Genomic DNA, 27759 nt, shown 5'->3' on the forward strand with positions numbered 1-27759 from the left:
GCTTTCGCATACTCAAGCAAAACGTGCACTACGCAAGAATACTAAATCATATCTCATTTGGGTGAATGAATTGCATGCAAAGGAAAATCATATGCACCCTAGGCATAAGGAATTTCTCGCATATTTTAAGGACTGTTTTGCAGAAGACCTACCACCAGGTTTACCTCCATCACGTCCAGAAGACCATAAGATTGACCTAATACCTGGCACACAACCACCTTGCAAAGCCCCATATAGGCACAATCAAATAGAGCAAAAAGAAATCCAGAGTCAAGTTGAAGAATTACTAAATAGAGGCTTAATTCGACCTAGCAGTTCTCCATTCGGTGCACCTGTGCTCTTAGTCAAGAAAAAGAATAATACTTATCGTATGTGTATTGACTACCGAGCATTAAACAAGATCACTGTAAAGAATAGATATCCTATACCTAGAGTTGATGACCTTATGGACAAACTGCAAGGATCTTCTATATTTAGTAAAATTGACCTTAAGTCTGGATATCATCAGGTGAGGCTAGATAGATCCGACATATTTAAGACTGCATTCAGGACACAGTTTGGCCATTACGAATTCTTAGTCATGCCATTTGGATTAACTAATGCACCTGCTACTTTCAGTAGAATGATGAACCGTATTTTTCTAAAATATCAGTATTGTGTGATTGTTTTCTTTGATGATATTTTAGTGTTCAGTCAAAGTGAAAAAGAGCATTATGAGCATTTATCATTAGTTTTTCAATTACTGAAAGAAAATCAATTGTTTGCAAATCCTGACAAGAGTGAATTCTTTAAGACAGAAATAGAATATCTAGGTCATATTGTATCAAAAGAAGGAATTAAAGTTGATCCTAAGAAAATTGATGCAATATTGCATTGGCCTGTTCCTAAAAATGTACATGAATTATGCTCATTCCTTGGTCTTGCTAGTTTCTATAGGAAGTTTGTACGTAATTTCTCATTACTTGCTTTACCATTGACCAAACTTCTTAAGAAAGGCATTGTTTATCAATGGACTGAAAATCAGCAGAAATCCTTTGACTTACTCAAACTGCATTAACCAATGCCCCTGTTCTACAATTGCCTGACTTTAACAGACCATTCTTTCTAGTTGTGACCGATGCTAGCGGATCAGGAATAGGAGCCGTATTAATGCAAGACAACCATCCAATAGCATATTCTAGTTCTAAGCTGAAACCCTCTGAGCTTAAATATTCCACTTATGACAAGGAACTCTTAGCAGTTGTACAAGCATTAAAACAATGGAAGCATTATTTAATGGGTTCAGAATTCATGATAAAGACCGACCAGCAAAGCATTAGGCATCTACTTAGCCAACCCCAAATTTCTGACCGTCATATCAAATGGGCTTCATTCATTCAAAGTTTCCATCCTATCATTCAATACCAACTTGGAAAAGAAAATGTAGTTGCTGATGCATTGAGTAGAAGACCTGCAATTCATAACATTTCTATCATATCTTTTGATTCTTTGATTGCTATGAAAGACACATATCACCAGGATATTACTTTCCATTCTGATTGGCAAAAATTACTTCAAAATAATTTCATTCATGTTGATTCATTGTCATATAATGATGGATTTATGTTCTTTGAAAAGAGACTGTGTGTTACTATTCCATTCCGATCTTTTATTTTGAATGAAATTCATTGTCCCCCATATCAAGGTCATAGAGGTATCATTTCTACATTACGCATGTTAACTTAAGATTTTTATTGGCCGCATATGGATGCAGATGTATCTAATTTCGTTTCTGAATGTTTGATTTGTCAAAGAATAAAGAGACATCATGGTAAACAGTATGGGTTATTAATGCCTTTATCTATTCCATCTAAACCTTGGGAACATATATCTATGGATTTCATTACTGGCTTACCAAATACTAAATCTAACCATGACATGATTTGGACAATTGTAGATAGATTTAGTAAGCAAGCATATTTCATTGCATGTAAGAAAACTTTAACAGCATCACAAGCAGCACAGTTATTTTTGAAAACTGTTTTTACTAACCATGGATTGCCGAAAGTGATTATTTCAGATAGGGATTCTAGATTTTGTAATAATTTTTGGATTACACTGTTTGCAAATCTAGGCACAAAAATTGATTTCTCATCTGCATTTCATCCAGAAACAAATGGACAAACAGAAGCCACAAATAGTACCATTCTAGATCTTTTACGTGCATACACTATCTCTAAACCTCAGACATGGGATACTCATTTGCATTTATTACAGTTTGCTTACAATAATACACCTCACACATCTACAAAGAAAGCACCTTTTGAAGTTATTTATGGATATAGATTATCTACACCTGTTGCATCTTTGTCTAATAAAATACAGAGTGCTGATGATATTGCTGTTATGCATAATACTATTTTTGATGAGGTTAAGGATATGATTGCTAAAGCCCAACAATCATATACCAAACAAGCCAACAAGAAAAGACAAGCCATGAATTTCAAAATTGATGATTATGTTTGGCTTAGAATAGAAAAGCGTAGACTGCAAAGTGTAGATAGACATCCAGTTGTCAAATTAGCTCCTAGATTCTACGGACCATTTAGAATCATTCATAAGATTAATGACAATGCTTTCAAGTTAGAATTGCCATCTCATTGGAAAATTCATAATACATTTCATATTAGTTTATTGAGACCATTTAGAGGCCAATTACCTATCCACCCTGTCTATGAAAACCCACCTTTACTAGAAGAAGAGACTGAAATACTTGAACCCGAAGCCATCATAGACACTGACTACATGGCCACTAGAACTGGCCGAAGGTATTCTAGATATCTAGTGAAATTTAAGAACCATCCTGTAGAGGAAGCACAATGGATGCACGCTAGAGACTTAAATGCTTTCCCCATTCTGTTAGCTCCACATTGAGCTAATAGCAATTGAGGTCAATTGCTATCCCACCCCGGGGGTATGATGCCAGGAGGCATATGCCATGGTGGATTCCTGAGGTCTTACGGTGGATTCCGTAAACTTAGATGACCGGGGCTCATACACAAAGAGGATTCTTTGTGCGAGAAGTTGATGGGGACGCCTGTCCTTTTCGGGCGTTTCATTAATTTAGTGTGTACATGGGTGATTCCATAGCGGGTGATTCCGCAAAATGCATATTAAATTAATAAACGTTTATGAGTTTAGAGTGCGCACTCGTAATAAATTAAGGTTAGGATTTATTTCTAACCAGTTGATTTATTTATGTAGCTGAAGACTGCTAGGTATTCACTTTTGTCGGTTTAATTGTATTATTTTACTAACGATTGTGAATGCTTCAGTTGATGTGTAGAGATAGCAGCAGTGGCGGAGGAAAGCATTGGAGTCTAGCGGGTTTTCGACTCTTGGACTAGATTTTGATAGGCGCCACGCCTATATTTTGTTATGTCTATTGAGACATCGATTATTTATTATTATTTTGTATGCGCTTATGCGCCTGGATATGTTATTTCTATTTGGACATTGAGATTGGGCGTGCCAGACACTATGGGCACCGTCCATTAGCTTTATTTTACTATTTTTGTAGAAAGCAAACTCAAAAGCTAAAAGCTTGTCATATTTTTATAATTGGGCTATTATTGAGCATGAAGATTGGAAATATACATAAAATACATGCTTTGTGAAGCGCTCACACAAGGCATGGGGGAGATTGAACCCAATTTGTCTCTTGCCTCTTGTCGTGCATGCTTTTACATGGGTTTTTGTGCAAAAAGGTAGAGTACTTTGTTCTTGGGGACCTTCCGGGATTCACCACGTGAGCTATCTGCGACCGATCTGCGCACCAGTTACCTACCTTATTTCGGTCAAAACCAGCTACAAAGCCTCGAAAATTGCTAGGTTATTTGTCGAAGAAATCTTTAGTCTTCATGGACTACCAAAGAGGATTATCAGCGATCGTAATTCTCTATTCACTTCACATTTTTGGAAGGGATTATTTGAAGCTCTTAGTACACAGCTTTGTTTAGGGATTATTTGAAGCTCTTGGTACACAACTTTGTTTTAGTAGTACAGCTTATCACCCTCAAACCGATGGGCAAACAGAGCGTGTAAATTAGGTCATTGAAGACATACTTAGGGCATATTATTGTAAATAACCTAGACGATGGATACAATATCTACCTTTGGTGGAATTTGCTTACAATGCATCCTATCATCAGAGCATTCAGATGACCCCATTTCAAGCTCTATATGGGCAAGAATGCCTAACCCCGCTAAACTTCTCCAACCCTACCTTGAAGGTTGAAGCTTCTAAGAAGATGCTTGAAGAGATGGATGAACAAGTCAAAACCATCAAGCAAGATATACAAGCTGCCAAGGATCGGTAGAAAGCCTATGTAGACCTAGGGAGAAAAGAGTGAATCTTCCAAGAAGGGGACAAGGTTTTTATCCATGTACGCCCAAAGAGGAGTTATTTATCCTTGGGAAAATTCAACTAAAAGTTCATGATGTATTCCATGTCAATCTCTTGAAGCTTTGTGTACCTAATCCTGATTATATTCTTGATGATCAGTAAGTTGTAATGCCGAGCCAACGTTTACTTGAACTTCAACTTGATAGAATATTGGATGTAAAAGAAAGAATCCTTAGGAATAGGACCCTTAGAGAATATCTCATCGAGTGGAAGGATTATCTTGAAGAAGATGCCACTTGGGTCGATGAGGTAATCCTTATGAAAGAATACCCCCAGTTTCTCTCGAGATGAGGACATCTCGATTTCTCTAAGGAGGGAAGAATGTAATGTTCCCATTACTTAGTTTATTTTAAGGTGCATATATGTGGTGTTGCACGTCCACACGTGGAAAAAAACTGCAAAATCTCTATAGGATTTACAAGAAGTAGGATTGGTTTACTAGAATAGTCTGAAATCTCTAGTATCATGTTTAGATGACTTAATTCCCACTTTAGATGGATCCAAATATATAATGTGACTTATTTTGAAGGGAATAAGTCGTCCAAGACAATAGATGGATAAAAATAACACGATTTATGAAAAGCATCATTTTTGCTTATTTTTTATGGATTTTCACAATTATGCCTGCGATGGCTTATCGAATATATGTGTTTCGATCGTTTTGAGGATCCAAACCACTATATTTGGAGTTCATATGATTAAGTTATGATCCAAACAAGTTGTAGGGTTTTTAAAAAAATGAAAATAGTGAAAAAAAAATCATAAGCTTTAAAGCTAAGTAGTAAAAGAAAGTGTTCTCTCTTTGTCATCGATGATGTCATTGAAAATTGCTAAAAAAGCAGGTGTCCTCTCTTCTACCCCCCTTGCAAAACTATAAATTGAAGGCTTCAGGATGACCAGAAGGAGTGACAAGAGAAATCCTGATGGGACGAGATGCTGATTGAGAAGGAGGAGACTCTATTCCATGAGACGAAGAGACATCATTCCGTTCAACCCAAGGAAGGGGATACGCTGAAGGTCTCTCATCCTCTTCTACTCTGATCCGAGAAGATAAGACACTGAAGAACTCTATCATATTCTATCACACCTCTACTCTCGTCTCTATTCCGTCTACTAGAGAGAGTGAAGTATTGCTCTCCTTGAGGCAAAAAGAATAATCCGCGAGGTCTACATCATTGAATCTCACAATATCCATCATCATCATTGAGAGTCTTACACCCTTGCCAACCGGGTATTACTGCCATGTTCTTCTTCTTCTTCTACGAATCATATTTCTGTCATGGCCCCAAAGAAAAAGAATTCAAAAGCAAAAATTGCGAATGACCTTACTGTCTTGGAAGCAACAGTTGGAGTTGCAAGCATGGGAGTCACTAACATAGTTACGGGCGCGGATAAAAACCCTTTTACCAATTGCGATACCACATGTTTTTCTAAAAAAGTTCTATCCAAATTCGATAGAAATAAGATAAGTCTCTTGAGAAATACTGACTTAAGACCAAGAAACTTGGTTATAAGAACTGGGAAGTTAGAGACCCCAAAAATCTAGATACCCCTAGTGAAATTCCAAGGAGAAGATTTCATTATGTGAAACTCAAGTGTCGATTGCTACTAGAATCAAGCATCACTTGAAAGTTGCATGATTGATTGAAGTCATAACTACTTGTAGACATCAATCTTGTTTGTGATTTTCTAGATTAGATCCTGATTAAATTAAGAATTAGAAATGACCAATTTATTTTGGAAGGGGTTGTTAGATCTTTTGAGGTGCTATGTTTTAGATCGCAAGACACTGTGGGAGTAGTATTTGCCCTTGGTTGAGTTTGCTTACAACAACACAGTGCATAGTTCTATGGGCAAAGCTCCATTTGAGGTGGTTGAGGGTGGCAAGAAGGTACCACCTATTCTGCAAACTAAGGATAAGAACTTTGAGGTTGATCGTTATGTGGAAAAATTGGATGTAGCCTATGCAAATATAAATTATGCACTTTAGAGATCGGAAAAATAAAAGAGGGCAGTTAATTGCCATAGACATGCTTTGCAATTTGTAGAGGGTGGTTATGTATTGCTGCATTTTGAAAAGGCAAGGTTAAAAAGGATGAAAGGAAGAGAAAAATTGTATCCAAAGTTGAGTATGAGATACTATGGCCCTTCCACGTGTTGGAGAAGATCAGTGATGTGGCATATCGACTGAAATTATCTCCACATTGGCAAATGCACAATGCCTTTCATATTAGTTTGTTGAGGCCTTTGCATGGTGATGTGCCAAAGGATATGTCTACTGAAATTCAACCTGAGGTTGAGGAGCTAGATGAGATTTTGGTACATAAGGAAAGTGTCTTATTGAAATTCAACCTGAGGTTGAGGAGCTGGATGAGATTTTGGTACCCGAGCATATTTTGGCACATAAGGAAAAAAAAGTCAAAGGTAAAGTTTCTAGGAGATACTTGGTAAACTTTTAGAATTATTCACCAATGGATGTCAAATGGATGGAAGAGGATGACTTGGTAGACTATCCTCAATTGTTGCAGCTTTACCTAGATGCCTCTCAGTTAGAGCTGACTAGCTCCATTAGGTTCAGAAGAGCAAGGGTCCGGAGTATTGCATGATGCTTAAGGGGAGATAGCACCTCCACTCCTTCAGTTATGGACAGCTCTCATATTTAGTGGATCTTGGATGAAATCAACATGCATCCAAGGTATTGCACTGACAATATGCTTGCCATGAGGTCATTACTTAGTGTACTAGTTTAATTATTGGCCAGTCAGATTATTTTCAGGGCATCAAAATAATTATTAGATTAAATTTTAGTATTTAAATACTAAAAATTAATATTTAACTATAGATAATGTTGAAAAAACCATTTGGGAAGGCTACCACTTGTAAAAAATGCCCATACAAGACTAAAAAACATCTTTAGAGGTTGGAGAGAGGCATTTTTAGTGTATTCAGCTTGCAAGAGAGAGGGAGGAGATGTTGCTGGTCTAATTTGTAGCCATTGGAGGGCCTTCTGAGGCAGTCAAGGGTAGGAGAAGACCAATTAACAGTAGGTGATAGCATCTACATGTTGTTGAGACAGGGCAATAGCATTAAATGATTGATTTTCTTCAGTTCTTTGCATCTACAAGTTATCGAGACAAGTAGTAGCAGTAAATGATAGATTTTCTTCAGTCCTTCACAAAGAAAGTTTGAATTTTCTCTCTCCTCATCATTCTCTCTCATATCCTAGCCTTTCTACAGCCTTGCTCCGAAGATTATAACATTGAGATCACCATACGTTGAGAAATTTTAGATTTCTCTACTATAAACCCTAATATGCAAGCAGAAATTAGGGTTTAGCAACAACCTTGAGAAGCATGCTAGAAATTGGAAGCTCCAAGACTTGGATTCAACAAGGATGAAGCTATTTTTAGCCTATTCAAGTGGAGGGACCAGCAAATCATTGAATTTGGGGCATTTTTCATCTCCACAAAGTGGGTGAAGGCCAATAGGTTGCCCGAATCAAGGGGCAAATCAGATTGAAGACTTGCTGGTCATTTTGGATAGCAAGGGGAGTTGGAATACTGAAAGGGATTGGGAGAATCCCATTGTACATCAACTTATTCTTCAATTAAGTTAATAAAAACCGAAAGGGGCACCAGCTTTGGGGCTAATAGGGTGTCCAATGTCCAAGATTATATGGCAAAGTGTGCATTTCAGTTTTGTGAATTTGGTAATTGCTGTAAATAGTGCTTAATCAAGTTATTAACCACCCTATTTGAGAAGGAAGGCTAGTTTCAGAGCCTAGCGAGAGAGAGAGAGAGAGAGAGAGAGAGAGAGAGAGAGAGAGAGAGAGAGAGAGAGAGAGAGAGAGAGAGAGAGAGAGAGAGAGAGAGAGAGAGAGAGAATGTGTGTCTCTTGCTTCTCACACTGTTGCCTCAACCGTGTCTGTTGCACGCGCACGCACACACACACACACACACACACACAGAGAGAGAGAGAGAGAGAGAGAGAGAGAGAGAGAGAGAGAGAGAGAGAGAGAGAGAGAGAGAGAGAGAGAGAGAGAGAGAGAGAGAGAGAGAGAGAAGCTTCAGTGCACAACATGAGGCTGAGAGAGAGTGAGGAAAAAAACAAAAACTACATGGATGTCAGATAAAGAGAGGGAAACTTTTGAAATTCAAATAGGTTTGGAAAGTGCCATAAAATACCAAATGCTTCTATAAAGTACCAAATTGCTACTGTACATTATAAAAAAGACCTAGTACTCCAATTCATTCCCTAGAACAATACCAAAAGGGGAATATAAAGATTCAAATTTGTATAACACTGTACCAAATGGAAGTATCAAAGTGCTCTAGTACTCTTAAATTTTCTATAATAGTACCAAATACCTTTGTGAAGTTCAAAATTGGTACTTTGTAGTACCGAATGGTTGAAGTACTCTATTATATTTCATAGCATAGCACCAAAAATTATCCTATAAAGTACCAAATTGGTTACGTATAGTACCAAATTGGGTCTATATAAAACCAAAAAGGGTACCAACTAGGTCTAGTACTCTGTTATTTTTCCTACCATGGTGCCAAAATGTTTCTGCAAAGTACTAAATTGGTCTATATAGTACAAAATTGACTTTGTATAGAATCAAATGGGATTATTAAACATGTCTAGTACTCTATCATGTTTCCCAGCATAGCACCAAAATTTTGATGTAAAGTCTCACATTGGTACTATAAAGTACCAAAAGGATATTGTGGATTCCCAAAATCTATATTGAATAGTACAAGATAAGGGTACTACGATGTTTTAACATAGTACCAATGATTATTTGTAGTGAAAAAATAACCTCATGAGTTTGAATGTTTAATATCATAGATTGAGATCTAGGATCCTTTGCTTCAAACCGTCCTATGAAAGCAAATCATTGACCACATGATGGCTTGCTTGGAGCTATAAGAGTAGCACGTCATGGTTGTCTACATTAGGCACAACCTCGCCATGTCGCAGCTTCTCCTCACCATATGCTTGGGCTTCATCCTTGTAGAGCCCTCATCCCCAACCTTTTGTAGCCCTCGCATCGATATGAAAGGGTATAGGTGCACATCTAGATGATGGTTTTTGATTGGGCCTATTTAAAGGCCAAATGCTATCCATCTTGAAGGAAGACATGGTGTAGGTGACAGAGACTAGGGACCTTAGCAAGGTAGTTGATATAAGATAAACATGTGCTTGCACTCACAGGTGGATTCAACAATGGGGGGACATGGCCTATGTATGGCCTTTGAGATAAATTCGACCAAGCGGAGAGGGAGAGAGAAAGAGAGAGAGTAATCAATTATAGGCTCATTTTTGGTTGCAAAGGGTTTGAACTTTGGAATTGCAGGTGATAGAGAAACAATCATGTGCAATGCATTAAAATGTCATCTTCTTTGACGTAGAAAAAGAAGAGAAATGTCTCTCTTATATTTTTTTGAATAATTAGATTCTAGAATAAGGGCTTTGCTCCATTTTACTTTTGGTTAGGATACTTGGGATGCACACCATGATGGGGTTGGCAAATTTGAAAATAAGTAGAAGTATAGGTATAGATAAATATATAGTTTTTGAGAAAGGCTTGAAATTTGAAAGATGCCTCGAGGGTGTACCCAAGTTTGAACTCAAGCACCCATGTACACATAGATATAGGTATAGATACAAATGCCTCAGGGGGTACCAAGGTTTTGAACTCAAACACCCATGTACACATCCACACACTCATAGATACAGATATAGATATAGATATAGATGAGTGAAAAGGGCTCCTTTTCCTGCTTGGGAAATTGTCCAAAACTTATTATTGGGTAGAACCAAATAGTAATGAAGATTGTTAAAGACCGGTGTAAAAGTGGTCTGAAATGGGAGGAAAGGTAGGGTTAGGGCTAACCCACAAACTGTGTTTTAATAGGGAATCCTAGTTAGTTGTATTGATTGTGAAGTATGGCCTGTTCGGCGATGGAGGAGGGAGGAGGAGGAGGACGAGGATGAGACTACGATCTAAGTGGTTGAATCGGGCTTCGTTCGTCTTAGCCCATGACGACTATCTCTAATAGATCACCACCCATAGACTGAGTCTCTCTCTCTCTCTCCCTCGTTCTTTGTGCATCGTGTCTTCTTGTCCCTGCTTCCATAGACTGTGATGAGTTGTTTCTAGGTCTCGTTCGGCTGAAGTGTCTTCATTGAAGCTCTGGTGCTGACAGACTAATACCAATTCTGAGTCCCGAATCTGGCGATCCTTCTGGTCCCCCTTCCATTTTTGCGCAGGTGCTTCTGGTTGTGTCATAGTTTCTTGCAGGCTTCCATTCTTCTGGTTGTGTCATAGCCTCGTAATTTAAGTAGGGTCTCTTCCTACCTGCATCGAGGAAAGCCTCTCTTGCACGCAATCACAATCTGTTGCCCTCTTAGGGGATCGTTAGCGGTGTCCAGAGGGGGAGTGAATCTTTTTTCTGAACGACTCGTTTTGTAGCAGTCATGTCCAGCGTTTGAATTAGTCAGTTTCTTGAAAATTTCCATGTATATTTAGTCTGTGACGAATGTCGAGGCCGGAAAAGCCTGCCTTGAGCACGTAAGGCCGACCTTCTTGGAAGGTTTGATGCGCTTGTGGGAGCTGCAGCTACCAGGTACTTTTAAGTTTGATCAGTTCCAGGAGAGGGTCACGTCAGGGTAATGGCGATTCAGCACTGTTTTCTGCGAATGCAGAAGGCAACTTTCTCAGGCCATTCCATGTTCGTTTCTATACTTGAATAATCTTTCCGAGATATGTACAGCTACCAAAATATATGATCAATACAATGATAACGAGTCAGATCTTTATTAAGCAGTGAGACCACCCCCTCAGGAAAAAAATGAATGTATATTCCAAAGTATTATAGAAGTTTAATTCATCCCCTCCTTGAAGAACAGACAAAAATTGAATTAAGAGGAGCTACATCTACCCTTGAAAAGTATGCATTCAGCAGTCCAAAGCAGCCCAACATGTAGTGGTAGAATGGATGCAAGTAATATTAATCCTTCATTGGCAAGGTGGGGCAAGAGGAAAGGATGATGCTCCTCTCCTACTGAATGCATGGTTAGTCTTGCTTGCTTATATGAGGGGCCATGGCTATAGCTTTGCCAAGCAATGCATAATAAGGTATGCATTAATATGCAGAAAAAGGGAATGTGGTTGATAAGATGTTTGGGATACTGCAAGAGCAGCATCAATCAAGCACTCAATCAGGTAGGGGTAACATTTGGCTTAGATCCCATTATCTGAATGAAGAGTCCTCCTCAGTCAGTGACTGTTCCTATACTAACAATGGTTCTCCTAGTTCTAGTGAGTGAGACAGAAAGTGATACTTCTTGGTACTCGGTTGGATGAACTTCAGTGTCTCAATCTGATGCAGAACTGTTGGAAATGGTAAGTCGTTTAAATTATAGTAGTTGCACGTTGAATCTAGTCTTGACGATTAAGACGCAGGTGTTTCAGGCGAGTCCGATGATCAGGCAATACATTCTGATACTTTGTGCTTGTAAATGCCCATGTTATCCACTTCTATGGACGCAGAGATAAAATTTTCCTTGGGGTTACATCTATTGGTGATGGTTCTTCTCGAAAAAATAATGGCAAATTAAAGCAGTTAAAGTAATCTGATGATGATGATGATTCCTCGACCGATACAGGCTCGTTACACAAGAAGGCCAAGGGTAAAGTGTCTAGAAAATTTCAATAATCCTTATGAACTACCCAAGCCAGGAGCGTTGAGTTCAGAAACCAAAGGCAATTAAAGAAATATGTTTATTCCCCACAATCTAGATCAAATGCATCATCTTAGAACAGCCACTCGATTGCTTCAATCCTTATCGGCAACATCCCAATCTACTCAAAGAGAAGGAACATAAATTGTCGAGGGCTCCAAATATTTACTTTTAGACATTGGTTCTAGTCTAACCATCGCCTTGTATGAGCTTTTTCCCCAATTTCTATCAGAGTAACCACTCTTATCATGGTAGAATTGTCTAATCTAATGACGAACATTTTTTTAGGATTTTATAAAATCCAAATAACAAGCAATTAAATGTCTCAAGTACTTGACTCACATTATGTATATATGAATTACAAAAAAATTTGTATCATAGCTTTGTGTGGTTGCATCTTTTTTAGCTACTAAATTTAGGTGGGATGCACATCTTTTTCCTTTTGGAAAAACAATATCAACAAGAACTAAATTTGAGAATAGATGGTGTGCTAATTTTTAGCCATGTTGCTCAACGAAACAAGTTAAGAGACTCTACATTTGCTAAACAAACAATCTCTTGTTGAAGATATCATTGTTTTCCATATGACATCGTAGAATGCTAAGATTTTTAGATATAGTGAAGCTTAGTGAAGGATAGATGGGAATCAATTCATAAAAGTGAGGTGCTAATGAAAGAGTGGGTGGTCGTGAAGCTGTGTTAGCTTGTTGGTTGTTTCACCCTTCAATTGATCATTATAAGCTATTAATAAAAGCTTGATGGTAGAGAGTGAATGTTGTCTCTTTTTCGTAAAGTTCGTGGTCTAAAGATGACAAGTGTGAATCGTAGTTGAGATTGCTCTGCATGAGGAGTCTTGGCTCTCAAAAACCAATTTTCCTCTTAGTAGTCTTTGGAGTAGATATCTCGAACTTTGTGATTGTGACTTTCTTTTCAGTAGATAGTAATATTGCGCTCTCAATTTAAGGTGTCCTTATGTTGATTTTTTTCTTTCACCTTCGAGGTTGTGTCTAGGTTACTGGGCCTTGGTAGTGATATGTTTGCTTGTTTTATTTGTGCTTGAGTCATAACATGCAATGAGATGGGCATGGTCTCTTTGTCAAGAATCTTGATTTGGAATAGTTTCAATTGTAACAAAGGTATGATTGTGAAACTAGAGAGTGCTGTCCATCTAGGGCAATCAGCAAAGAGTTGAATGATTCCACACTTAGCATATCTAAGGTTAGTCTTATTGACTTGTTCCCTCTTGGGGTGGTGAAAAGAGATGCGTCTTGAGTCATTGCAAGTCCAATACAAAATCAACCCTTGGGTTTGTTTTTTCAAGCCTTTGTCTCTTTCTCTTCTTTTTCTTTGATTTTTTATACCGGTTGATAGTTCATGAGAATTGGATTGACGTAAAGGTTCATGTTAGGCTCCTCATCATTCAGCTTCTCTATGTATAGTGGATTGGAGCAATAGTGGATGGGTTATGAAAGGTCGAGGTGGTGTAAGTATGCATTTGGGGTTTGATCTCCATCTTAGGAATAGTTAGTTTCATGTTGTTTTGTGTTGAAAAAGCTTATGGGATCCTCTCTTTAAGAAATTTAAAGGTTTATTTTCTAAGTATGGTTGGCTATAAAGTTGTGAGTATATAAAATCTCATTGGTAGTGTTCAATGCATGGCATCATGACCAAATCTATTGCAATTGGTGTAAGGTCGCCTAGGATTTTAACACTTGGCCAAAAAGTGGTTGCATGGGTCTTCTCATCATCTCTTGTAGCCTAGTAAGCTTCATTTTCATCTTTGTTAGCTCGACCTTGGTCAACGCTTTTCCCTTATCTTGAGTGATTTGAATTGATTGTTTGCTAGATGTAGCTCTTTTTGAGGTTTTAGAGTTGGTCTCAATCTTGATTAGAGCTCTTGGAGCTTCTCCTCTTGAGTTGGTCGTCCACTTGTATGGCTTCTTTGAAGACCCTAATTAATGCATCTCTTTGCATGCTAGAGTTGCTAACGAAGGCTTTTTAAAGTTCCTCGCTACGAATTCCATTAATGAAGGCTTTGGACAAACGCTCTGTCAGTGGATTCTTTGTTAGTTGGGATTCTCTTAAAGAGACATTACACATGGGTAATGTAATTGTTGATGTTTTCTTTGTCCTTTTACTTGACGTTCTTAAATTGCACTATGAGATTAATTAGAGTGCTCAACCTCTGAATCTCTTAATGAAGAGAGATCACATTCTCTCTTTAACGCTTACATATGGGTTGAAATCTTGGGAGCATTGAGTGAGAGTAGTGAGGTCATTGGTCTCCTATACTCGCTTGAATTGCTCCACGAAACTATAAGGGTAATTTGGTTGGTACTCATCTAACTACTTGGCAACTATGCACTATGAGATTAATTAGAGTGTCCATCCTCAGAATGTCTTAATGAAGAGACTCTTGAGGTTGTTGAAGTTATGCTCCGTAACATCTAGGCTTGTGCACCACATTCTCTCTTTAACGCTTACACATGGGTTGAAATCTTGGGAGCATTGAGTGAAAGTAGTGAGGTCATTGGTCTCCTAGACTCGCTCAAATTGCTCCACGAAGCTATAAGGGTAGTTTGGTTGGTATTTATCTAACTACTTTGCAACTACAAGGATTTTTTAATGGCTCTTGGATCTTGGGTAATTTCTAATCGTACAAATAATGAGATGATTTGGTGTTGCACTTTCTAGCTCGCTCAGCATTAGGCTTGCCTCTAGTGTGCTCTCTTTGTGTGTTTTGTCCAATTAAATTCCTATCCACTAGGGCTATTTCTTGCATCTCTTTTTTGGCACAATTTCTTGGCTTGTTGCTCTTGTAAGTCTCTAAGCTTCACAAGACTTTCTGTGCAAGTTTTCTCTCCTCTTTGAAGTTTGCTATGATGTTCTTTGATGGCCTATCGTGGTGGTCCATCTTGATGTGCGTATTGTATTTACTTACTATTTGCTTGATTTCGATGGAAATCTCCCAAGTTGAGCTCTTCATTTCTACGATTTGTATTGGTTTTTGTTATATTTGTGGTTTCTTGCTCCAATGGGTTGTCCATGTGGTGGATTAAGTTGGGAATGTTGCATCTCCAATGGTGTTGATCTTTCTATGCATCGAGCTTTTTGTGTGTTGGGCCTCTTTCTTGGTCCTAAAAGTTGGTGTTCTCGATTATCCATCTAGGTCCAAGTGGATTTTTTTATATTTACATATAGTCCTTAATTTATGTTCACTTAGTGTGTGCGTGGTACTCTTTTCATATATGATGTGAAGTCATGTTTTTAAAATTTTTAAGTACACTTTAAGTATTAGTAATATATGATGGTAAATGCAGCTTTAGTGCTTTTGTTTATATTCTCAATCGATAATTGTGACGCTGATACTGATGCAAATAGTGATGTTGATAACGATGCTAATATCGTCTGTTTTATGGCGTTGCCAATAATGATACTTTTAGACGATTGGGGTAAATTTTTTTATTTATATTTTTGTCACTTTTAACGTCGGTACAAGGCTTATATCTTGTAGAATCAAGCTCATCCTCCCCCTTCTCAAACTCCATTTCTTGAGCTTAGACTAGTTGTATTCCAAGTAGATCCTTGAAACAAACGAATTTTCTTTACTAAGTGATTTCTTAAAGATATTTGGTACTTGGTCTTCTGTCTTAACATGAAGAAGATCAATCTGTCCTACAAGTATCATTTCTCTGATGATACCCAAATGAGTAGCTTTCTCCCTTAAGCAAGCTAGTAGCTTCATGATTTGAGATGTTAGCTCAAGCAACCTTAAGTCTCCTCTTTCAAGATCCATCTTTCATAGCCGTGCGTGAGACAAGAGAAGAGAAGAGGAAGAGAGGAGATGATGGAGAGCTTCTTTACTATGGTTCCTCACCCTCGTATACTTATACTCACACTCCCTCTGTCAATCATACACAAGAAAGCAAGGAAGGAGAGAAGAAGAAAAAGAGACCCCTTTAGCCACATACCAAAGAATGAGTTTTTCATTTACTTTTTGAATTTATATATAAGCCCTTAATCCCTTGGGTGTCCGTTCTCTTTTTACATGATTGGGCTTTTTGCTAAGGTTCTCTGTCTATTCTCTTCTAGTTATCTTATTTTTTTATTTATGCTTGTTTATGTTTTTTTCACACAAGAGGGAGTCTAGTGCTCTTTTATAAAATTTTAATGGTGTATTTTCATTATAAAATGTGCCTTTGCCTTCCATTTGACTTTTGTGATACTCGCGCTTTTGGTATTTTCTTTTATTCATTGCTTATTTGTATTTTTTGCATTTTTTTTCGTCTTATATAGGGGTTAACTCACACTTTGCAACATGTAGTCCCCTTGCATAAGCTCATAAGGAAAGATGTGGAGTTTACTTGGACTACTGATAGTGAATAAGCTTTCAATACCTTGAAGCAATGTTTGATTGAATCATCCATCTTGCAATCTTTTGATTGAATGAAGGAATTTTATGTGCATATTGATGCATTTGTCGAAAGGGTTAGGTGTGGTATTATATAAAAAAGCCTCTTGGAAACTAGATCAACCTATCTACTATGCAAGTTGTAAGGTGATTGATTGAGAAAGAAACTATAGAGTAATAGAGTTTGAATACCTCACTATAATGTTTACCTTGGAGAAGTCTTAATACTACTTGTTGACACACTTTAAATTCTATGTGGACCATGAGGCCTTGTCCTTCTTGATAATAAGGCAGACCTGAAAGGTATAATGATGAGGTGACTCTTGTTCAAGGAGTTTAATTTTGAAGTGGTTACTAAGCTTGGTTGCTTCCATATTTTGGTTGATCATCTATCGTCATGCATCCTTCAGAATGTAAAAGAGAACCTCCCTAGTGCTTTCATATTTTTGGTCAAAATAGTCAATCCTTGGTATGCAAACATTGCCAACCTCTTTGCCATAGAATAGTATTCCCTTGGTATCTCTAATAGAGAGAAGAAAAAGCTTTTGTTAGAATTAGTCCTCTACACTTTGCTAGGTAGTGCCTTATACAAGAGAGACAAAGATGAAGTGCTATGAAGATGCGTTGTAAGAGGTGAGATTGAGAAAGTGTTGAAAGCTTGCCATGACGAACCATGTGGTGGATACTATGTCGGAGGCTTTACTTGTAGGATATTGGTAGCTTATGTTAGAATATTAAGCTTTTGCTACTCTTAAGTTAATCTATCTATATGTATGTGACCAACATTAGTTGGATACAGCTGTTCACCTGTGTGACATTTAATAAGTTGGTGTAGTTAGTGACTTAACCATAGTTAGTCTTGGTTAGTCATACTTATGTGTGTAGGAAACTGTCATGAATTGCAAGAAAACTAGCATGAACCGCAAGAAACAACTTATCTGCATGAAATTGTTCTGAATTGCAAAAAAGTGTCTTGAATAGCAAGAAATTGGTCCTGAATTGTAGGAAAAGCAGGCAAGTACTTATAGGTTGTGTAAATTACTAAATATCTAAGTTGCAACTATGGCAAATGCTCAAGGCACTCTTAATATTACTCAAATAATGAGAGAAAAGCAAGACAACAAAAAATTTGCTTTATGAAAGTTTTGTATGAAGAATTTTTTGGTTGGCAGAGGTTATTGGGACTTATGTATAGGTGATAGAGGTTGAACTTGAATACTTGAAAGGAATCCGATAAATGATTAGAAAAGGGCTCATAAGCTATGGACTGATGAGAGAATATACAAGGTGTTACATTGGCTTTTCTTATGTATATCAAATGATATGGTTATACAAATTACTAGATGCAAAATTTTAAAGGATGCATGGGACATACTCATGAAGAATTATGAAAATGTAACACATGAAAAAAAGATTCAGTTGAAGCAACAGTTTAATAACATGTTTAGGAATGACAGAAGCATCCAGGTCTACACTACAGAGATTAAGAACATAGCGGGATCAGCTTGCTACCATTGGATATTCAGTGTTTGAGGATGATATGATTACAGTGACATTGAATGGACTTAGCAAAGAGTATAAAGCATTTGATATGTCTATTTCTATGAGAGTTAAATCCTTGGATTGGGATGAGCTGATTGCTTTGCTATTGCATGAGGAAGTTAAGCTTGGGTTAAATACATGTTTTAATGTCTCAAAGCAGATACTGTTTTTTACTCTAGCCAGCGTGGCAGAGGCGACATAGGCTGTGGCTCTTTTCGAGGTCGAGGATACACTTCAAACACTTATGGACAGCAGTAGAATGCCTGGTATGGTATTAATACACAGGGCCAGCGTGGATTTGGCAGTTTTCGAGGTAGAGGGAGATTTCCTAGAGGTAGAGAAGGATCTTGATAGTCGAATGATCAGTGCAATAGAGATAAGGATTGTTATTATTACGGTAGATATAGGTATATAGCTAAAGATTGTTATAAGAAGCAGGTTGATATGAAAGCCAAGGGTAGATAGTATGAAAATTATGTTTCATCTAACGGAGTTCTTGATGATTAGGGTGACAGGTTGTTTGCTATGCATTATGTGTCAGAACAAAGATGAATTATGTGATAGGTTGTTTGCTATGCATCTAGACAGAACAAAGATGAGAGGTAGTACATTGATTCAAGGGCTTCAAATTATGTTACCCCATGGAGATTGGTTTGATGAGATGGTTGCATGTTCGCATGGACGTATTTGTATTGGGGATGACATCCATCATACTATTTAGCATAAAGTCAATTGGATATATGGCATAACAGAATTTACAGGTGAGATTTAATAGAGATGGATGCTTTGTTGAAGAATATGGTAAATGGTTGCAAATTGATTGCTAGAGGTCGAAGAGATAGTAAAATGTTTACTCTTGATGCATCAATTTAAGAATTCAAAGCAACCATGTTTGCACATGATGTGATGCTATACAGGAAGTTGAGATATGGTATAAGCAGATTGGCCATGTGAATGTACAAAAGCTGAAATTTATGCAATAGAAGAAGATTGTGCTTGGATTGCCTAAGTTCAAGCATCATGACTTTGAACATTTATATGATGCATGTCCGTTTGGAAAGCATGCACGATTTTCATTTATGAGACATGTACGTAATAGCTCATGACCCTTGTAGTTGGTACATTAAGATATATGGGGTTTGTCTCATAATGATTTGTTTGGTGGTGCTGTTACTATGTATCCTTCATTGATAATTTCAGCAGGTACACTTGGCTTTACATACTGAAACATAAGGATGATATGTTTGATGCATTCAAGGACTTTAAGAAGCATGCTAAAAATGAGTTGAGCTATAAAATTATGTCTTAGATCAGATGGAGGTGGAGAATGTCTCTAATTACTTTGACAAGTACCTTGCTAAATATGGGATCAGAAGACAGTTAGCTTGCAACTATACATCGTAACAAAGTGGTGTAGTAGAAAAAAAAAGGGTACTTGTGGAATTGGCAAGAGCTATGTTGAATGAGAAGAGTTTGCCAAATGGTTATTGGGCTAAAGCAGTAGTGATTGCTGTCTATGTGCTGAATCGAACCCCTACAGCAAGGATTCATGATATAACTCCATAGGAGAGGTACAGTCATAAGCCTAATGTTTCACACTTCAAGGTATTTGACAGTACTGCATATGTGTATGTTCATGATGAAAAGAGGAAGAAATTGGATCCTAAAACTGTCAAGAGTGTGTTCCTTGGCTATGCACAAGACTAGAAAGGTTACAAGTGTTACGTACCATCTACACGTGAGACATTGATTAGCAAAGATGTTTTTGATGAGCTGGCATCGTGGTATGGTAATCATGCTGTAGTGGCTACTGATAGATCAATCAACACTAGTAATGTTGAAAATATACCTACACTGAGTACATCTATAAGTGGTCCTACAGGTAATGGGTCACCTACAGTAAGTTTTTGGCCAGGACGTTTGCGGAGTCGTACTATATCCATTGACACACGGATATGTCAGTGAGGAGGAGATTGGATAAGGGAAAAGAAAAGATGCTTGAGGATGTGACAAGTCCACTTACAACAGGATATGAGTTATCCAATAGTGATAGTTTGGATAACGAGTTGGGCATTTCATCTATTATTACGCTTGGAGCAAGGTCGAGTCGTTATGTACCACCTCATGAGAGGCAAGCTTAGAGTGAGCAATAGTTATGGAGATTTGAGAGAGTCAGAAAACCAGTTGACATGTTTATATACACTGGTTATTTAGCCTGTCATTATGCATATATGGCTAGTATGACATCTTATAAAGGCCCTACAAAGTTTGATGATGCAGTTAGAGATCATAATCAATATGCTTCCATGGATGAGAAGTATACAGCCTTGGTTGAAAATGAGACATGGGAATTGATTGAGTTGTTTGAAGGCAAAGTTCCCATTGGCTGCAAATGGGTGTACAAGGTTAAGTGCAAGTTAGATGGTGTGCAAGGTTAAGTGCTAGGCTGGTTGTAAAAGTGTATGCGCAATAGTATGGCCTTGACTATGAGGAGACTTTCAATTCGGTGGCTAAAATGGCAACAGTTAGAACTGCCATTGTTTTGGCGGTATGCAAAGGTTGGAAATTATGGCAAATGAACGTTAAGAATGCTTTCTTGAATGGTGATTTGGTTGAGGAAGTATATATGGAGCAGCCTGAAGGCTATGTTCACTCGGACTTTCCTACACATGTATGTAAGCTAAAAATGCTTTATATGGGCTGAAACATGCACCTAGAGCATAGAATGCTCGGATTAGTAGTTATTTACAGCAATACAGATTTGGATTAGGCGATGCAGATCACAATTGTTTCACGAAGAAGACAGATCATGGATGTGTGTTTCTAGAGGTTTATGTAAATGATCTTATCATCACTGAAGATGATGAGGACATTGCTGAAATTAAATCATGTTTACAAGCTAAATTCAGAGTCAAAGACCTTGGTGAGCTGAAGTATTTTCTTGGGATTGAGATAGTCTCTACGTCTCAAGGTATATGGCTACTACAGAAGCAGTATGCTCATGACATATTACAGAAGTATGGTATGGCTGAATGCAAGCCTATGGAGACACCTCTTGATCAAAATGTCAAGTTGCAAATGTCAATAGTGTTGGATGGGCCTCTACAAGGTATGACACTCACTCTCCCACTGGGATGTCACTCACTCTTGCCTATGATGTTATTACTGATAGTCTTCATTCTGATCTTCTTGAGGTGGATGATGCTTTTTGTCTTCTTAAATTCATCTCTTGCTTCTACTATGCTACCTTCTCGTCTAATCCTGCAAAGATGGCTAGAATGGTTCTGCTAAGTAATGTTCTAGTCATGTGAAAAAAATATAAATAAAAAAAGAAAAAGTAAATAAGTAAAAGTGTTATGGAAGAAAAGAAAGCAATTTCTTGTCATAATATGCCTCGCTTCATGAAAGGGTGGCAAACACCCTTGGACAAGAAGCTAGCTATGGACAAGATGGCAAGGTTCTATAGTCTAAATCAGTTGATTTCTCAGTCTAACTTCTAGGATCCAGTTCCAAAGCCGCCTCCCTTGGTACATTGTGTCCCCTGCAACTCTTTGTAGAGCATCTATCTTCTTCAGCAGATGACGTGTTCCTATATTCCACCACACAAGTTTCTAATTTGTAGGTTACCTCCCTGGATATACCTTTTCATCAATAAACAAACTTTGATGTCATCAACAAGCCAACACCGATCGTCCTTAACAACCCATTGAGTGTTGTGAGTTTTCATCCTGACAGGATGGTGATGTGAGTATGGGATGCCCTCTATATTTATTAGATAACCGCGAGATAGAGGGTGGGGAGAGTGATCGGTCCTTTACCCTTTTAAATCCAAATGAGCAGATGTAATACAGTGTTGCATGCACGAGTTTGGCATCTTAATGCACAAAGTATGAATTGTTCTTGTATACGGTACTATAAGGCTCCCTAGCCTTCCTTCTTGCAATGTTGCACCATATTAATTGTACACAAGCCACACAACATTCACACAATTTGTAATGAGAATTATATCAATGTGTGTCAGGAATTGGGTTGCCCTCCTGTATTTATCAACATAGTGTGAGATAGAGGGGGGACTGAGCGTGATTGATTTTTCCTTCAATCATTAATTGAGAGGTGAGGTTCGAGGGACGTTACGACACCAACGTTAGGCACGTTTTTGTTTCCCTCTATACACATGGGATGAGCCTTTGCCATCATCACAAGACACATCACTTTGTTCTATGCACCACATTGCAAGGCTTCTTAGCCTACCTTCTTACACCTATGCCAGATGGATTGGGATGCATTGATGCACCATCAATTGTGCATGTTTCTAAAACAGGTGCGAGATATAGGTTCCATTCTACTCCTCTTCGAGCGATGTAAGTTATGGGCAAGTGATTGATCTATCATACCAACATAAGTGAGTGTCAAGATTGACTGTTATATTCTTCGCCATCGACGGCTTATTGGGTCTTCCTCACCGATGCTACCTCCATGGGTGTTGTTGTTTGGTTCCTGCCATGATGGAAGCGTGCTATGGTGAACCATGGTACCTGTTGTAGATGACTTTGAATCCTAGCGCATCGATTACACCTATGCCAGATGGATTGGGACGCATTGTTGCACCATCAATTGTGTATGTTTCTAAAACAGGTGCGAGATATGGGTTCCATTCTACTCCTCTTCGAGCGATGTAAGTTATGGGCAAGTGATTGATCTATCATACCAACATAAGTGAGTGTCAAGATTGACTGTTATATTCTTCGCCATCGACGGCTTACTGGGTCTTCCTCACCGATGCTACCTCCATGGGTGTTGTTGTTTGGTTCCTGCCATGATGGAAGCGTGCTATGGTGAACCATGGTACCTCTTGTAGATGACTTTGAATCCTAGCGCATCGATAATGGTCTACACCAACCACCTGACTTGGCCAAGTGTTTTTAATTGTACCTCTTGCATTTATTTATGTGTGTGACATGTGCTAAGTGTGAGGATGTAAGGATATGGGTCATGGTCAAGTACCAGACCCCTATTGAGTAGCCAAACTGAGCTGTTTACATTTTAAGTGTGGGAATACGTCCTTGCGTATCTCATTTGCATATGTTCATGAACCCATTGCTATTTGATTCTTAAATGATGTATGTTTTCTTTAATTGTAGAAATGTGTCCTTGTGCGTCTCATTTTTGCATGTTTTCATGAACCCATTCCTATTTGATTCTTAAAAGACATTATGCTTTCTTTATGCCTAGTTGACTTCCCTTCCTCATCCACCCATCTTGTTCTACCCCATTCTCGTGGTCTTTTTCTTACCCTTTCATTCGTTTTGTCATTTTGTTGATCCTCCATGTGAATGCATCCTATGTTTATTAAAATTGAAATTTAACCTTGCCCCCCTATTCATCCCTTCAAAGTCGTCGCTTTTCCTTTTTATTGCCCTTTTTTTTATAGCAATGGTTCATTAATTATTAATTTTTGAAAATTTTTATGTGAATTAGACATGTTTCCATACGAACACGCCTTTCTCACACACCGAAACTGTAGTTTGATATGATAGCCCTCATCTTTTACCTTTCTCAAACACTTTTTCATTTTTATACTCTATCTTTTTGATGCATGAATTGGCCGTTATTATTTTTTTGTGTTCGCGGATTTATTTTCATGTATTTTTTGTGTTTTTTCATGTAAATACACTCTTTTCTCATCGGAATGGTATCTTGCTTGGATAGACTCGAGTAGCTAGTCACATCGAATATTTTTCATTTTCCCTCCTCGTCTTAGCCTATCGATTTTTTGTTATTAATTTTTAATTGTATTTTGCTATGTATTTTTTGATATTTTTCCATGTGAATGTGTCTTTCTTAAATTGAAACCACATTCTGACCTAACAACCTTGTCGAATACTATTTCCTTGATATTTTTTCCTTTTTTTTGCCCCTTGTTTCGTCTAGCGCTTTGCCTTGAATTAATTTTTGTTTTGGTTTTCGTGCGTGTTTTTATCATTTTTTCCATGCGAACTCCAACGTTTATCATCGAAACCATGTTTCAATCTGATGTTCCTATCCCTCTCGTCACACCACACATTATTCCTTCTCGGTGCATTCCATATCAACCACCCAATTTTTTGTTATTAAATTTTTATTATGTTTTCATTTTTTATTTTTTCCATGTGAACGTGAACATGCTTATTCTTATCAAAATTGTGGTCTAACTTGATAGGCCTGTGTGGCATCTTTACTCAATCATTTTTTCTCTTCTTTCCACACTTTGTTCCCATCGACGGATTTTTCATTATTAATTTTTTGGTGTATTTTTGTACGTGTTTTTGTCATTTTTCCTTGTGCATGTCTAGTTTTCACCTTGTGATGAATATCAGTGCGTCCATCGTGTCGCATCCGCTGATGTGCCTGCTTCTCCTGCTCCTATCATGGTAAATCTTTTTACCCCTGTCTTGCGATATTGCGAGGACGTTGCGCGAGGGACAGGGGTGATTATTATTTCTTGATTATTTTAAAACAAGAAAAAAACAAAGCAAAAAAAAATAAAAATTAAATCAAAAACCCCTCCCCCAATTTTTTTTTCTTGCCCCCTCACCTCTCTCCTCTCTCTCTCTCTCTTCTTCTTTCTCTCTTTCTTTCTTTCTCTTCTCTCTCCTCCCTCCTCACTCTCTCTCCCCGCCATTGCCCTCTCCTTCCCTCCTTTCTCCTTTCTCCTCTCCTTCTCTCCCCTCCTCCCCCTTCCTTTCCCTCCTCATTCTCTTCCTCCCTCTCTTCCTTCTCCTCTCTCTCCTTCCCCTACGCCCCTTGCCGGCTCTGCGCGATCGCTGCCACCTCTCGGGCCTCTACCCCACCACTCCCCATTGGTGCCTCTTCCCTCACTCGTTGTCAGTGCTTTTTTACTTCTCATGTTTGCCACATCACTATTGCCCACCCGCTGCCTAGCCTGCTTTGTCAGCTTTAGGGAAACCCCCACCTCGGTCCCCTCCTTCGATCGGCCCCTCAGCCCACCATGTCGGACTCCTCCTACTAGCTCTCCCGGTTGATGCAGCCCTCCATGCTACTCACCTCCTTCATGCTAGGCCTTGCCTTGCCAATTTCTCCTCGTGCCCCCTCCCGATGCCTTACGCCCCTCTCCCATGTGCGCCATGCTGCCCAATAGCCCTTCCTTGATCCCTCCCTATCCCATACTCCCCCTACAGCCCGTTCCCTTGCTTTGCCAGCTCTCCATGCCACTCGCCTCCTCCACACCAGGCCCTACCTTGCCAATTCCTCTTTACACCCCCTCCTAGTGACTTACGCCACCCTCCCACGTGCACCATGCTACCCGATTGCCCTTCCTTGACCCCTCCCCACCCCATAGCCCTCTCGCCCACTCCCTTTCCCCCCTCATCCCATTAGCCTTGCCCCCCCCACCCCTTTATTTGACCTCTCACCCCCTCCTTCGCACACCCCACCATCCCCTTATGTTGTTAGCTACATTTGTACGGGATCATGCCAAGCTTGCCTCGTGTATTTTTTCTTTGTGTTGTGGTCACGTTTATGCAAGTTCTCATTCTTTGTGCATTTCTAGTTCATAGCTATTGTTCAGGCATGGGCTTGCCACAACTTTTTGTGTGTGTTTTGCCCTATGTGGGTGTTTGTGTGTAGATTTTCTTGGTTTGTGCTTGCATGCCATCTAAGTCCCCCATTCACGTGCGAGGATGCACATGTGGTCTTCACCATGCGGTGGACTTGCTATTATTCACATGCAGATTGCTATTTATACGCCTTGTAGTCGAGTACCTGCCATTTACTAGCTTGTTTATTATTTAAAAAGAAACCTAAAGACACATAAAAATTGATTAAGAAATTCAAATTAAATGCAAAAAATTATTGAAAAATCAGAAAAAATTTGCAATTTGGGACAACCATGCCATCATGCTGTCAGACCTTGAGGGTACCACATACACACTACTAGGTTTCATTTTCTTTTTTGTCCTTCACGTGCACCATAACATATATTTAATTTGTAAGTAAAATAACCTAACTATTGCACCCACAAAATTAACAAAATGCACTTCGTAAAATTTTAATTAAAATCAACGGACCATTAATTTGTAAAAATGAACCCCCTGCCATTGCATAAGTACCTTGCACAATAACTCACATAATTTTATAAATTAAAATTAACCCCTAATGTTCAGAGTGCATACACACATGCACTGCAAACACATTTAAATTGTAAATAAAAATGAATCCCTCGCCACGACTCATGCATATGATTTGTGCCAAATATAATCTAATTTGTAACAAAAAAGTGCATTTCTAGTGACCATCATTCAGTCAGGTTAGCCTACATGGGTTTTGGGTTATGAACTATGGCTCATTGTGCATTAAGGGCATAATTTAATAATGAACTATTGCTAATATTATTTGTTAAAAGGAATCATGTGGTTCTCACCCATCCACATCACTATACCTTAGGTTAACGAATTGCATTTATAGGGTTAGGTTTTATGAGTCAAATGGTAGTCTTGTAAGTCCTATCTGTTGTCAGTGGTTTTGTTATAAGTTCATTTTGATTTGTTTGGTCTAGTCAGTGCCAGGGATGTGGCATGATTGTGCTTATATACTTGATTCGATTGCTAGAATATGGGGGATATGGGTGCCTATTTGTTTGCATATCACGAAGCTTTTGGCCACACGTGTGCATAGCTCATATAATTTTTTTTCCATAAGCTGTGGTTTGCATAGGGCTGTCTAGTTAAGTCTTGTCAGTCATCTTGTTCTTTTTTTAAATCTTTTCTATCTTAGTTGTGGTATGTGTATTGATTTTTTGCAAGAATTTCCTACTTTGTTTTCCTAGTTCTATGCATTTTTGCATGAATAGTCTAAATGGCACATCCTAAACCTCTCGTGCTTGTGATTCAACATCTTTTCCTTACGATCCATGATTATTCTCTCCTATTGGATGTTGATTGCATTCGCAAGGTTGGTCTTCATCTTTTTATGGCCATGAAGTTTCTTCTAGTGGATATGAAACTTCATTACTCGTTTCTAGAAACTTACAAGAAGCTCTCAGGTGGCTTGGTTTATGGTTGTCGTTTCCGTTTATCCCCTACCACTATTAATGAGGCCTTGTTTCCACTCTTTGTAGCTTCCCTTGTGCCTAGTGGTAATCATTTATTATCCACTGCCAAGATTTTTGTCATGTTACAGAAGGAGACCTCTACTCCTTTGGTAGTGAATAAGGTTATTACTGGTTTAGAAGTATTAGTGGCACATATTTCCTCTCCTGTATGGAAGCAGTTATGCCAATTTCTCTAAGAACAATTTATATCGGGCAAGCTTGCATCCAAGTGCTTGTCTAGGGAACTATTCACTTCATGTCTGAATCGTGGAGGGGGTTGAGTTTAACTGGACAACGTTTTCGTTGGCTAAAATGGATCATCATTTTCAACGTGTAAAAAAAGGTCAACTAATTTCCTATGGGATCTTCCTATAGAAAATAAAAAAGGTCAACTAAGTACTATTTCCTATGGGATCTTCCTATAGAAAATAATTCAATTGGCATCTCACCTAGGTGGCATTCTTGTGCCTGATCCTACCCCACATCCTTAGCAAAGTCTCCTCCTTCTATTCCTTCTCCTCCTCC

Source organism: Lygodium microphyllum, chromosome 30, assembly GCF_053477565.2.
Source record: "Lygodium microphyllum isolate KBCC chromosome 30, Lygodium_microphyllum_v1.1.10, whole genome shotgun sequence".
Taxonomy (NCBI): Eukaryota; Viridiplantae; Streptophyta; class Polypodiopsida; order Schizaeales; family Lygodiaceae; genus Lygodium; species Lygodium microphyllum.